Consider the following 16,029-nt stretch of genomic DNA (forward strand, 5'->3'; position numbering starts at 1 on the left):
CATCAGCGTGTGGTTGGCCAATTGGGGGTAGCAGCGAAGAACAAATTGCTATTGCATCATAAATTTTAGTATGATGAGCGAGTTTTTTTTCAGCGTCAACCAAGCTAGGGAACACAAAGAGTTCATAGGTGCACAAATACGCAGAGAAGAATACATGACGGAGTGTGTGGACGGGCAAAGTCAGACAGAGCATCAATTTTATTGCAAGGGGTAGGGGACGTGCAGCGAGGCCAGGGGTGAGGGTGCCACGGAGCAGTTTTAGGGATCCGGGAGTGATTCTGGTGCTTCATACTCTGACCTGGCAAGACAAGCCCCTCCTGTACGGGGCAAAGCTAAAGGTACTGTAAAAGCAGAAATTTTCGGTGGTGTTTTATTTTCGGTAACTAACTTACTTCGGTGCCGACAATTTTTAAAATGAAACGCACCGAAAATTTCGGTACAACCGATACTAGTACACCTACCTGGAAAACGGGTTCTACCGAAAATTTCCCCCTACCGAACCGCCGATTTTAGAGACTACCGAAAATATTACACCACCGAAAATTTCTGCTTTTACAGTATGCAGTATTATTGTTAAATTTTTTTGATAGGGCAATCCCCACAGGCCTAAGGCCTTCTTACAGGGTACCCTAAATGTGCCAATACAAGGTAACGGAAGCGAGGAACAGATGTGCAAAGGCGAATGTCAGCAGGTAGAGAGTTCCAACGATCTGAGCCTAGAAAACTAAGAGAAAAAAGACCATACCGATTTGAAGCAGCGGGAAGAGTAAGGGCTTTAGAAACTTGAGAGCGTGTGCAGTACTAGCACGATGACTGGGATAGAAGTTCATAAAAGCGGCACTGGTTGGAAGGAGATGAAAGTCTTCACGGCAATGTCAGTTTGCTGCTCAAATCACGCCTGGAATACAGTTCACTGCCCCGTGCCACCAGAGGTCAGGATGCCTGCAATCTTCCCCTTCCCAACATCCGCAGTACTTCGGGATCTCACAGACCAGTGTTTGCTGCTGCTCAGTTGTGGAATCTTTTGCCCTCGTCCTTAAAGTCATGCCCTACCTACCACATGCCGATTCAAGCGTTTATTGAAAGTTTACTTTCATGGCTAATGCTACGATGTTCCCTATCCCGAGAGTTCTCCATACTCACTGTTTTCTTTACTCCACCTATCCAGGTTACCTTAGATTTTATCCGTTTGGGGATGATTGTCCTTGGATTTGCAATGCATTACATAAAACATGGAAGGCTGTTGGAGTGCGCATCCAAGATGTGCTAGAGCTGGACAGTATAGCGTAACTTGTAGTTCCTTGGTCTTTCTCTTTTGTATAATTAATTAAACCTTGGCTCTCCATCTGAGTCCATTCCTGCACACCTGATGAGCCGTCTTTATCTATACGGCGAAACGATCGTCGTGTGAAACTGCTGCTTGTTACCGCTGCTTATTGTCCATCTAAATTGTCATAATCGAAGTACAGTGCTGTTTTACTGAGGCGTTCGGTTTTTCATGATCAGTCTTGTTCGCATAGCTTCCCCTTTTATTGATCTTCGCATCTTTTGAGCCACCCATGTTGTGTGGAATGTTGCTTTGCGTTCCTGAATCGTGGTTTGACCGTTTTGTCCAATGGTCTTGCCAGTATCGTCATCGACATGCATGAACATCCGCCAACGTCCTTCACAGCTGAGACTTACAGCTCGTAGTAGTATAGTATAGTATTTATTCATATTTCTCTAGGGCAGTCCCCACAGACCTATGGTCTCCTTACGGGGTACCCTAGCCAATCTAGGATTGCGATACGAAATTGACTTGGTGAAGCAGCAAGGCGGACCGATGCCGGAACTGAGTTCCAGCGGTCAGCGGCTAATAAAGAAAGAGAGGAATACCAAATCGAGAGGAGGCTCGTGGCAGTACAAGTCCAAGCGACACTTGAGACCTTGTGCAGGTGCGGCTACGTGCCTCAGAATTGGCACGAAGGCAGAAAAGGCGGCACAGAAGTGAGCTAGCAGAAGAATGAACGTATCTGAATTCAAGAAGGTACAGTTGAAGGGAGAGACGGATAGTGATGGGTGTGAGGTTGTTTCGAGACAGACTACACTGGACATCTGCGGTGGGTGGGTAGCCAAATACAGTACGCAATGAACAGCGAGAGATGCGGGTGAGAGAATCATATTCATGTTGTCGCAGACTGTGTACATAAGCATTGCTTGCCTATTCCAGTGTAGACTGGACAAAAGAGAGATAAAATATGAGTCTGGCTGCATTGGTCAACATGGTGCGGCAGCGCCGAAATGCATTCACTTTTGCACTGACCTTCTTTCGGAGTGCATCAACTTCCTGACGGAATGTCAAGTGCTCATCAATAATGATGCCAAGATACTTAGCACAAGATGATTGTTCAACCGCAGTGCCACAGAAACGCAACGGCCTGCACGGTGGGCTTCCGCAGAACAAGAAACTGAGTCTTTGCTGCTCGTGCTTATCTTGGTTGCGCTCACCTTCCCCTCCTTATGTTATTTCTATAACTTAGAACTTTCCAAGTTGGAAGGCTGTTGGAGTGCACATTCAAGATGAGCTAGAGCTGTTAGCCAGTTAGTTGTAGAACCGTCGGTCAGTGTCGTGCAATGTTTTCGCATGAGCTGATTGTTTAGTAACTGGTGGTGTTAGTGGACATTGGAGCGTAACTTTTTGCTCTTTGGTCCTTTTTCTTTCTTATAAATTAATCCTTGGCTCTCCATCCGAGTCCATTCCTGCACACCTGATGAGCCGTCTTTATCTATACGGCGAAACGATCGTCGTGTGAAACTGCTGCTTGTTACCGCTGCTTATTGTCCATCTAAATTGTCATAATCGAAGTACAGTGCTGTTTTACTGAAGCGTTCGGTTTTTCATGATCAGTCTTGTTCGCATAGCTTCCCTTTTTATTGATCTTCGCATCTTTTGAGCCACCCATGTTGTGTGGAATGTTGCTTTGCGTTCCTGAATCGTGGTTTGACCGTATTGTCCAATGGTCTTGCCAGTATCGTCATCGACATGCATGAACATCCGCCAACGTCCTTCACAGCTGAGACTTTCAGCTCGTGCGTACCTTGGTTGCGCTCACCTTCCCCTCCTTATGTTATTTATTATAACTTCGATTTAGTTAGAACCTTCCAAGTTGGAAGGCTGTTGGAGTGCGCATCCAAGATGTGCTAGAGCTGTTAGCCAGTTAGTTGTAGAACGTCAGTACCGTCGGTGAGTGTCGTGCAATATTATCGCATGAGCTGATTGTTTAGTAACTGGTGGTGTTAGTGGACAGTATAGTGTACCTTGTAGTTCCTTGGTCTTTCTCTTTGGTTGATAAATATGGTGGTAAAGACACACCTGGCAGTATGGCGGTAAACACACGCCTGCCCACACACGCTCTCTAGGCTGCAAAGTTCTGGCACAGAGCTTTCCTTCCCACCACCACCACCACCATCAGTTCGCGCCTGGCGCCTGGTCGATGCATGGCTGGCGGTATCTCTCTGTCTTTCTCTTTTGTATAATTAATTAAACCTTGGCTCTCCATCTGTCATGTATTCCTACATGTGTACAAAACATAATTATGCTTCAAATGTCATTTCATTTATGAACCATAATTATGGCTTTATAACTGAGACCGGCTTTATAATCTAATATACCTCCATGGCATTAAAGGTGCGGACAAACGGTATAAATATTATTTTTGTAACCGACTCGGATGGAGAGCCAAGGATTAATTTATAAGAAAGAGAACGGACCAAAGAGCTAAAAGTTACGCTACAATGTCCACTAACACCACCAGTTATTAAACAATCAGCCCATGCGATAACATTGCACGACACTGACCGACGATACTGACGTTCTGGCTAACAGCTCTGATACATCTTGGATGCGCCCTCCAACAGCCTTCCGGTAACCTTTAGTGGCTTTTTCTTTTACCTTGAATGGTTCCTTACAATCTATATCACAATTTGTGGGTCCAGCAATAAAGGATATGATTGTACATGTACTGTACAGAGTATACAGTCAACTTCGCTAAAAACGACTGCGGATATAACGACAATTCGCGAATAACGACAGAATTTTCATGCCCAGAGCAAAGTCCCATCCAACTGTAACACAATTATAATGAGACTTCGGGTATAACGACACTTCGCGAATAAGGACACTTTTCTGATGCCCCGCCGAGTGTCGTTATAAGCGAAGTTGACTGCACAGGGACGCTCGATTTCTAGTGCAAGTACCGGTAGTTAAGTTACATCAATCAAACACCCTATGACTCTGAGCACCAGACAGCGGCGTGAGTCAGGGTCACGCTAGGAATACAGGCGCTGACGGCTAGGCTGAGGCCCGTGAGGGTTGCTGGCCACGTTCGCAGCGATATCACTTCCGAACAGGAACAACAGACTGCATGCGCTGGTCTCTTACACCGGCCCTGGCTAAAACCAGGAAAGCATGAAAGCAGGACTTTTAAAAGTCTTTACGGCTCCCTGGCTAAAACTTAGCACAGAACAGTGCACTAGTGCCCCACCAGAATACACCGCACGAGTGCTACTTGTGGGCGGAACATTAGGGGGCGTTCGAAAACTTGTCTTCATCAACTGTTCGAACAAATTATTTATTAAAAGAGATTAGTCGAAGTGTCCCATTAGAACGGTTTCTATCATTTTACAGTAGGGACAGGGGAAATGACAATACCTTTACAGGTCGAAATGCCACTTCTCTGAGGACATAATTAATGCGCTGCTTGGCCTCTCTAGTCTAGCGTGAGAAAAGGACTCGAGAGCAGAACGTTTTTTCTTCTCTTTTTTTTCCCGGTACTGGCCAGCTGGGTAACCGCATGTGTGTATGCATGCTTGACGAAGTTGAAGAAAAAACGGCTGCAAGTCGGGAGGTTTTGATATTGCGGGATATCTGGAGATGTTTCAAAAACAAACAAAAAATCGGGAGATCCGATCCGTCCCGCATCCCGGCTGATCGGGAGATTTGGCACTTCTGCTTACATCATTTCGCAGCCCAGTAGGTCTACAGTGTTCGCAGATGTAGCACAGCGCAACGCCCGGCGTGTACTTGAGTGACGCTACAGACTCAGTAGCGTATCGCAGCACTGCATTTTTGTAGGCCCTAGTAGTATTACTCTGATCTGTGCATGAAAAATGTCGGTGGACGTGGTGCGGAGTTGGTGCTAGGCCCTATGCTATGGCCTACAAAATGCAGTCGAGTAAAGATTTGCTCGCGCACTGACCTGTCCAGACTTTCAGTTTTCTAGCTCAACTACGAGTACAAACTCCGACTGCTAGCAACTTTGACTGTGAATTTACTGTATTTATTTTAGACGCGGCCTACTCAGTACAAATCCTATAAAGTCAAATTATTGCCTAGCTTGAGGAGTTGAGGAGTGCCTGTGGAGGAGATGATCTGATGTATAGTTTTTACGTCGTACATGACTAAGTTACGTCGAAGTAGCAATGTGGAAAGTAGCGGCACGCCGGGTTTTGCGAGAGAAAGAGGACCATACCATGATGAGACTGAGCAACGCTTGGCTGTACAGAGCAGACCCTCACGGTAACTAATTACTTGGAAGTGTGAGCTCACTGTACTACTTGGTGCTTGCAAGCTGTTGAATGGTGTAATCCCAGCACAAGTAATTAGTTGCTGTGTCTAACATAGCTGTTCGCTATCATCGCTCCCGCGATGGGCATGTCTGAGGTCTGAGGTCTGAGGTATGCATGTATGCGCGCGCGCACGTACGCGCCGGCGCACGTGTTTGTGTGTATAGGGCTTGAAAGTGCTACGTCACTCCATAGCAATGGCATAGCAACAATTTGAAAAATTCGAAAACTGGATCCACCTGGATCCAGTTTTTGTATGGATCCAAGCACATTTCAAGCGGTCTCCCTCACAGCAAGGTGATGTTGCCAGTGAAACTGACTGATTTGGCTAGTGGGGGCGGGGGTGACAACTGGTGGCGAAGTAAAAGTTGCACCTGCATACGACATGAGTGGGTTGCTATGCACCCACATACTGAGGCAATAGCAAAGTCACACCTTAGTGGATCCAAAATAGAAATCTGATGTCAATTTACTACTCCCAGGCCGTTTTTGACGTCATCACTTTCAAGCCCTATTGTGCAGTGTTGCCAACCACTCGTATTTTATCCCTTTTTTTTACGGAAATTTGAAGTTTTGTCCGAAGTACGGATTTGGTATGAGGTTTGCCGCAAAATGGAATCCTATTCGGTAGCAGGGAATCTGAGAAATTCAAGTTGTGGTTGAAGCATGCCCAATACAGTAGTACAGTCGTCACCAAAAAAATCCGGCCAATGCCATGGATACAGTGGCACTGGTATAGTCTACGCGTTCCGGCGGTTCTTCAGGGGGGGGGGGGGGGGGGGGGATTGGCGGCATGCTGGCATGCATGCATTTACAGACTCTGAGTACGAGCACAGCACTGAGCAGTCAGTCTGCACTGCACTCTACCTAGTGATAGCCTAGCCTGCTGCAGTCGAGTCGAGCACTGGATGCGGCCCATGCACCGTACAGCTAGCTACCGGTAGCCTATCATAGCATTGGCCCGACGTTTTTGGCGACGACTGTGTACTGTAAAGCCATTAAGGCATTATTCTAACGAGGCGCATATATAACGATTTCCCAAACTTGACTATAGTTTATGTGCACCAAAGGTAACGATTCTCACTCATTCTCAACGCTCAATAGGACGGTATATGTATCGATTTCTGTATAACAATTTCTATTTTCATGACAGGTTTCTACTCGTTAGAGTTAGCACTTCTTTGTTGTATTATGGCTTTTACAGTATTATATTATGCCTCCTGATTCATAAGTTCATAGGTGCAACGCATATACCCGAATGTATCCCGTGACAAACTGCGACTTTAAAAACATAAAAACAGTTTTAAGTAAAGTATCGTGTCCGTTCCCGAAGGGAACTCACGACGGCCACCCTAGCGGCAGATGCAGCGCCTAATGGTGGGGGTGAGTGGATAAGTCTCACAACCACTGGCACAAGTGGTGAGAAACCCCAGTCCGTGCGCCAAATTCAAAAAAGTCGTCTAGAAGTTGCACTTTTATTTGCAACCGCGGGAAATTTGAGAGGTCTGGAGAAGAAAATTCTCAATGGGACTCAAAATTGACAAACAAGACGACGACCAGCGCTCGAGCATAGTACCTTTTCGCCATTCCTTCGTGCACGATACCGATTCTAATTGATAAACACTACCCTCATGTTTCGTTTCATGCGCAACGGACGAAGCGAAGTGTCTTTTTTCGTCCACGAAAGAAAGGTAAGGAAATTGTCGTCTTCGCGACACCCTTCGGATTATTTAGTGGGGCATTGTGGGCCAAGGGTATTTTTTCTTTTTCTTTACAACTGTCCCCAGGTACTGAGACGGCGCTGATATCCTAGGAGTTCTGTTGGTGCAAAATGCCAGGTTACTGACTTATGGCGAGGTTTGTCCACCCAAAAATATGGGAGATTTCTTGGATAACATACACACATAATACACACATAATACAGTGAATGGTATTGCAGTGGGCATCCAAAACAGTTGAACCAAACCAATATGGTATGATACCTAGAGGCTAGGCACACAAAAATCACTCAGGAATTGGACGCAAGTCCCGGGGCCTTGGTGCGTCATTACACCCGGACATTGAATGTTTGCCGGCGCACGGCTTTTGCTTCACCACTTCACACAAGTTTACGCACTCACTCAATTCGAAAGACTGGAACGAGACCAAACCGAATGTGACAACTAAGAGCGAGTTGTGCATTTGTTGGAACAACGTTCGGGCATTGCGAGAAGGATATCAGCAGGGTCCAACAATGGCAGGTGATGATGGAGTACCAAGGAGCTTGTATCATGCACATTACAGTGAGCAACAAGAGAAACCGTACTGTGGTACGTGAGATCAGAGCCTGGGCAGGATGATCGACAATGTACACTGTGCTACAGTGCCTCAATTGTGCGAGAGAAAACAAATAGACCAGCAAGCACAGATCATGAACTGGTACACAGCATTGACAAAGCACAAACCGCACAGCAAAGTTACAGGGCATAGCCGAGCGTTTTGTTGCCAATGAATTGCTTGAGAAGGGAGCAGTATTCCTTGTAACATTGCATGGAGTATACGAGAACGCAGAGTCAGAACCAGGCGTAACAAGGCAAGACGGCTACTGTACAGGGGACAGGCTTGACGATCACTTGCATACTCGCAATTTTGGTGCAACCAGGAAATTAGGCATCACGTCATACCGAAGTGGCTTCGACACGCTACATTGCATTCATAGCTGTACGGTGAACCTGTTACACGAGCTTCTGTGAAACAGATAGCATGCCAATGACCTGCAAGCACCAACAAACGCAGCCGGTAAAACAAACGCTACATAACTGCCCAACATAAACTTGTACATGCTGATGAGAAGCAAGAATGCGCTTGATGTTGGAAGTTATGCTCGCATATTCAAAAACATGCATGGAAAAACATCAATGACATTGTTCACGAATACAACAGATACATCATACAGGGAGAGTAAGTAATCCTTCCTCCGTTTTGTATACGCGCACGCGCGCGTGTGGTAGATAAATCCGTTTGGCATGACTTTCGATCGAGGTTGCGTTCACCGTAGAGATAGGTGAACTCGAAGCCAACAACTCTCACTTTCGCTCTACTGCCCCTTTGGGGCCGATGCGATCCTTGTGCCAAGTTGTGGTAGTGGCTCAACAGAACAGGACAGGTGTGTGTGTGTGTGTGCGCGTGCACGCGCATGTGTGTGTGTGTACGTGTGTAAGTGTGGTTTCTGAACTTTTCCCACAATCGTATAAGTTTCATTTTTTCGTGAAAACCCAGCTACACTGTGACCGGTACAATCGCATGTCGTTTATCTGGCGGTCAGTCACATGGCATGTCGGGTATCCAACAGCACCGCACTGACAGCTTATAGACCTTATATTAAGTATTTATAGTCCTACTTCAAGTAAATGTAGACAGTCAGCATCATGAAAGTTGCCATTACGTTGAGTTAAATACAAGCCAGTCTCTAGAGATGAGCACGACTGTCCCAGGGTAATACTAGTGATAAATACAGGTACTTCGAAGTACTGTCTTTCTGATCTGTTAACACAAAATGGCTGTGTAGCTTCAGTCGTCCAGAATATTCATTTTATTCCGCGGGTGCCGCATAATTGACACGCAACTGTACTTGTGCAAGTCTCCAAACGCTACGTAATTGGCCGACATTTACTTGTCCACGGTAATGAGAAACACGGCTCCTAATTTTTAAATCATGAAAGGATTACATACGCAGGTACATCCACACAATGTGCACTATCCTGAAGTCGTGCGCAAATATTCAAAATCATTCACCGAACACAGAGAGGCGCACATACCGTAAAGTACCGCGAGAGCGCCCCACCTATATTTTGCCGCGACATATTTTACAGCCAGGGAAAGGAAAATCGTATGGCAGAGTGCAACGAAGTTCGTACGGTGTGAGCAACTTAGTGTACTAAGGTCACACTAAGCAGGTTTTTGTGTGGAGCTCGTTTCCGCTCGAAGGTACGGATTGTCTGCAGAGCGTGCAATATGTGTACAAAGTTCGTGTCGTATAACCTACAGACAGGAGACCACCTCCACAATACGACCCCGAAAGGACGAGATGGTGGGGCACTCTGGCGGTACTTTACGGTACATGTAAATACGAAGGAACCACATGCGCAGCAAGGAGATTAGTCATTACTTTACTTATGAGTTGATGGATAGAAGTTTCCTTTCAGCTGACCATTACCACTCATGAAAGCAATAGTGAGTGCTGTTGTTCTGATTCACAGGTATATATTCGGCCCTTAGCGCAATGTGTTTTCGAAGCTAGGCACACGATTTGCATGAGGAAATCATGCAAAGATGTGACATAAGGCCCTACAAACATGACCTAGGTAAAGGGATGCTATTATTTGCATTTGCAGTACTTTGGCATAGGATAATTTGTGGATGATTGTGTTGATCAATTTCACATAATTTCACGACAGGTCATAGTTTATTTAGTGGGGCGTTGTGGGCCAAGGATCTACGACCATCTCTTTTGCATTTCGAACAAGTAGACACTTTCAACAATTCATACAAAAAATGCCTTCAGTGCAAAACATACCGTTCGGACACACCAGGCAGTCCTTTCCAGCCTTGATTTTCAAGTGCAGACGTATCCACGATGACCTTCGAGTGAACTGCGGCTTGGAACACTTTGAATACGAACCACACACTCAAACTAACTAGACCACCGCATAGCTAGTGTATTCACGGAGCCAAAGAAGTCTCCTTCTGCCCCCACAGGGTCTTGGTTAGTTCTCTAGAAGGGACGAGAGCCATACCTAAATTCAATAAATTCTCCAATTCCAAAGGCCTCAAATGAAGGCGTCTTGGTGACTTCGTTTCCCGCGGTTGCAAATAAAATCAGCCCTTGAGTACCCCTTGGCGCACGGACTGACCCCATAAGCTCCATCCATGTACCCCTTGCGTCTGGCCACAAGTTCCCAGTTGACGGTGGGTAGCAGTACGGCTGGAAAAACCGCTCCCAGGCAGGACTTGAACCAGGTACCTCTCGTATCTCAAGCATAGTATTTGACCAACCCACTGTGCCTGCCTGGTCAACTGCGGCTTTATGCAAACAGAAATGAAAAGGGAACATGTGGTACTGTATAGCAGGAAATCTTCGGATGGAAATATTTTCGGACAAAGCCGAATTTCGACCTTTCGTACGGATTTTATTTTCGTACAGTGCTGCATGCTAAATGCACGTGTTCTCATGCGGTACGCATGTATAGTGTACATATAATTATCCATATAAAAATCGCTCTGTGAGCGGTTCTGAAAAACCTTTACTGGTACTGCCCCGTCGTAAAAGTAAGAAATTAGAACTGGCCCATTGTCCCCCCAAATGCGAACTGATCCACCTAAATCGCGAATGACGGGACCCGAACGCACCAGCAGCACGAGGTCGGGAGGGTACAGGAGCACGGCAATTATCATAGGGTAACACCAGTACCGTAGTAGCAGTAAAATTTATTATTTTGATAGGGAAGCCTACCGCTAGTACAGTACATGGCCTATGGTCCGGACCAACGTCCCCATCTGCATCCACAGGTAGGAACCTCGTGCTACTGGTGCGTTCGGGTCCCGTCATTCGCGATTTAGGTGGATCAGTTCGCATTTGGGGGGACAATGGGCCAGTTCTAATTTCTTACTTTTACGACGGGGCAGTACCAGTAAAGGTTTTTCAGAACCGCTCACAGAGCGATTTTTATATGGATAATTTCAGCTCTTTTTCCGTTCCCTCCCCACCCCAACTACACAAACATGTGTATGCACACGGCACACACACGTGGCCACGCACACATACGCACATGCACACGACACAAACAGGAAATTCTTCATGTATAATGCCATGCAAAGCAGTGGCCACCGTACTTGAGGAAGTCAGTCGTGAAACAAAAATAATTCAACTACAGCGTGTAGACAAGCTGACGGCCAAAGCACAACATAGCAAATATGACATTTGCCCAAGGATTGTAGTTTGCAGACCATGCCATGGAAGCAGCGAATACAGAATGTAATATCATACAAAGTGACAAGCAAGGACGTGGCCATCATACACCAGAAACTTGCAGAAAGTCACATATCCAACAGATAGAGAAGTGAACAGCAATCTGATACAGCCCACACAGGACAAAGCGGACCTGATACTCGTCCCAGGATCGCAAGTGGCAAACCCTTTTCAATGCATAACATGCAGGTGTACGTATGAACATCTGACCGTGTCGCCAGCATACAATGTCATCACATGTTTACCCCACAAGTTACACACATGCACAGTAGAAGCACAATGAAAGCAATGGAAAAGTACGATGTGGTTGCTGAAGCATCTTCACACTTCAAATTCAGACTTCAATGTGGTCGTCACGGGATGATATACCTGCAAGATACAAGTGATGAAGAAAGAAAGCAGAAGGTCGTGAGGTAGGCTATGAGACACCACAAACGGTTCACCTACATGTCTGTTCAGGGCTAGTGCACTCACACGCAGAATTGTCATAATCGAGCATTTCCCAAACTGAGAAGTGCAATGAAATCCACTTGCATGCACAGGAGCAATTTTGCAATATTATGATGCGCAATTCGACACGATCTGCGATGCTGCGTGCGATGTGCCCTGCTGTCATGATAGTGACAGTCACCGCCGTATGTTTTGTCAACGTCGCCCGTGCACTCTTCTGGCAAGTCCAAAGTGCTCACATACTTGGCAATGTTTTTGCAGTGATTAACTTTTATCCTAGTTATGTTACGGGTAACTTTAATGAAGTACCCGCAGGCCGTGTCGATCTGCACATCGTCCACTCTCTCATGTACTTGGCCTGCTTTGTCTGTGTATCCATTTCATGTGCGATCCACAAAATCGACTAGACAGTGGGTGCAATACGCTCTCTACCTGAAGACGTTCTTCTGGCGACATCTCGCCATGTACTTGGCCTGGCTTTGTCTGTGTATCCATTTCATGTTCGATCAACAAAATCTCAATGCACTACAGAGACTAGACAGTGGGTGCAATACGCTCTCTATCTGAAGACGTGAACCATTAAATTTTTTGGAAAAGTTATACGTACACCTGAAACGTAATGAAGTACAGGAATAGAGAGAGTGACTACAATACGCTCTCGACCTGATATAGTGATAACATGAGTACAAGACACTCTCCACCTGATAACGTGTTAGAAGGTAACATGTCTACAGTCCCACCGTACCCTTCCGACACGACTGTAGACCATTAAATTTTTTTGAGAAGTTATACGTACACCTTAAACGTAATGAAGTACAGGAATAGAGAGAGTGACTACAATACGCTCTCGACCTGATAACGTGAGTACAAGACACTCTCCACCTGATAACGTGTTAGTAGAAGGTAACAGGTCTACAGTCCCACCGTACCCTTCATCATTCCTCATTCACCATCGCGCAATACCCTGGCACACACTGGCAACATATCAATGGGGTGCCTTACCGTCGTCTAGAGGAGACGTCTTCGCAGCAATATTTTCCCTCCTGCGCATTCAGTCGCCGACGCGACAGCGTTCACGGGGCCGTTCCAGCTGCGGAAGACATTCGATTCATCGGGCCAATTCAGCAACAGGGCCGTGGACACACAGGGGGCAGAAGAGAGACATTGTTAGTGGACAAGAAATATGCAGTGGCAAGTGGCGAGTGCCGCATGGATGTCAAGTTGTCATGCACAATTCAGCTATTACTTACGGTCCAGCTAGTCCTGCCATTGCTCGCTCGTCCTGGTTCCTCCTCGTTCGTCTTCCTGCACGTCTGCACTTCTCCTTCCCCACCGTTGGCTTTGCGGTACGGGGGTGCCGGAAGGAATTCCCACCATGTATCCATGTACATGAAGTCCCACCATGACTCTCCATGTACATGTCCACGGCCACGTCAGCAGTTTGTATAGTACCGGAAGGAGTTCCCACGATGTCTCCAAAGGCCTAGAGCGGACGTCTTTGCAGCAATTCTTTTCGCCCTGCGCAATCAGTTCGCCGACGATGTCTCCAAAGGCAAAGGCCTAGAGCCTAGTAGAGGGGACGTCTTTGCAGCAATTCTTTTCACCCTAGTACCCTGCACATTCACTCCGCCGACACGACAGCGTTTACGGGGCCGTTCCAGGTGCAAAAGGTCCACGTCAGCAGTTCTCAACTATTTCGCGTACGGGATAGTCGCCGCGACAGCGTTTAAGGGGTCGTTCCAGGTGCAAAAGGTATCCATCAATGGCACTTTGCAGTATGGGGTATTGAAAAGGGACCTCCTCGTTCGACTTCGTCGACTTCTGCAGTTCTCCTTCCCGTCAGGGGTACCGAAAGGGGCCTCCTCGCAGTTGTCCTTGCCGTCAGGTCCACGTCATGCAATTCTCAACTATTTCGCGTACGGGATAGTCGTCTTTGTTGTACGCGACATCGGCGTTTACCGAGTGGCATTGGCACAAAGCAGACCGTTGACGGGGTCACGTGTCAAAAAAGTATTAACAACGTGTCGACTACGTGTCGACTACGTGTCGACCACGTGTATAGCGGTACACTCAGCGGTACACTAATTCTCGTGCCATTCTCGTGTCACAAAACTGGAACATCGAGTACCAGTATGGAAAGGCTTCAGACAGGAAGCCTTTCCAACTTCACAGGAACAAATTTTAGTACGGAATTAATTTTAGTACAAAAGAGGCAGTGCACGAAATCGTGCGAAAATAATTTCCGTCCGAAAATTTCCTGCTATACAGTATTAATTTCTGAATATTCGTCGACTCCATTGTAGCCATCCATTATAACCGCACATCTTCCCAAGTTGTACATTGTACTGTTGAGATACCGAATTCAAATAAATCAATACCAATTCACCTGATTTCAAGTCCACCATCGGAACCCCCCAAGGTGACTCTCTCTCTCCTGTAGTATTTGTGATCTACCTGGAATCAGCCTTGAGGGAGATCAGAGCATCGATCCCGCCCAAGCCAATGCGCGACATGGCTCTACCACCAGAAGTGAATTATGCCGATGACACTGATTTCATCAGCCAATCCAGGCCCTGGCTGGAGAGCATCGAACCGGATATCATCGCTATCCTTGGAGACTGGCACCTAAAGGTCAACGAAGATAAAACAGAAAAAAACAACATTGCGCCGGGAAGGAGACCGCCTGGCTGAAGTATGGCGGAAAACAAAAAAACTCGGATCACTCCTCGGCGACGAGGAAGATGTTGCACGAAGGAAACAATTAGCAACGGCAGCCTTCAGAGCGCTATTCACGGTATGGTGTCGTCGATCGATCATCAGCGAAAGTCTACGGCTAAGGCTTTACAACGCGTTTATCATCCCTGTGCTAACTTACAATGGAGGCACCTGGGGACTTAAGGCTTCAGCATGGGAGCGTCTGGACACATTCCATCGCAGACAACTTCGGAGTCTCCTGGGTATCCACTGGCCGCGGGTGATTCCAAACAAAGCCCTGTACGGCAGATGCCAGGCAGTGCCCATCAGTGCCCTCATGCGGCGATCCAGATGGGGCCTGTTTGGGCATATCCTCAGACTCCCTCAAGACACGCCTGCCGCCCTCGCTATGCGGAGTTACTTCACCTGTGGGGACAAGGTATGGCGAGGGCGGCCACGGACAACCATCGTGTCCACACTATTCGCGGACCTAGAACCAGCAGGACTGAGGAGTCTGAGGAACTTGGCAGACCTGGAGCACCTGCGGGCCATCGCCGTGGACAGGCCAGCGTGGCGCGAGCTGTGCCAGGATGTACGCAGTAACTAACGGATGGGACAAAGGCATTGTACAGACCCCGTGCATTTAGCACTTACCATCGACCATGAGTTACAAACCTACCGTCGTTGTCTGTTATTCTTGTTTTATTTTTTTTGGATCTTTCGAATAGATCCCGTGCATTGAGCACCTATCATCGAACATGAGTTATGTGCCTATCGCCTGCTGTCTTTTTACTTTTATTTTTTGTTTTCCTCTCTGCCCACTCTGCCTGTCTTCTGGCACATGCGAATACGTGGACTTACTGTTGACGTAAACGCGGACGTGCGTATAATAATAATAATACCAATACCAACCGCACATCTTGACAGCACTCTCCAAATAGCCGGGCTCATGAATCTCTGTTTTGTCTGCAGTGACTGCATTCCTGAACATGAACCTTGGCCGAAAATTCAGATTCAATTTTCAGTGATTGATTCAGGCCAGCAGAGACCGTGAGGAGAATGTTGTGAGGATGCACGGTTATATTGCGGGGTCATAGTAGCTTTACCAAAATGCCAAAAGTGGCCAGAATGCAGGATTTTGCACCCGAATTTCAAAATGTTCACGGATGAGACCCCGGACCCCCTCCATCCGAATCATCTCCAATGGCAGTGCTATGCGTCTGTATTCGTAAGCTGTGGTGATACAGGACATCCGAGTACAGGGACGGCATTGC

This window comes from Sycon ciliatum, chromosome 6, assembly GCF_964019385.1.
Source record: "Sycon ciliatum chromosome 6, ocSycCili1.1, whole genome shotgun sequence".
Taxonomy (NCBI): Eukaryota; Metazoa; Porifera; class Calcarea; order Leucosolenida; family Sycettidae; genus Sycon; species Sycon ciliatum.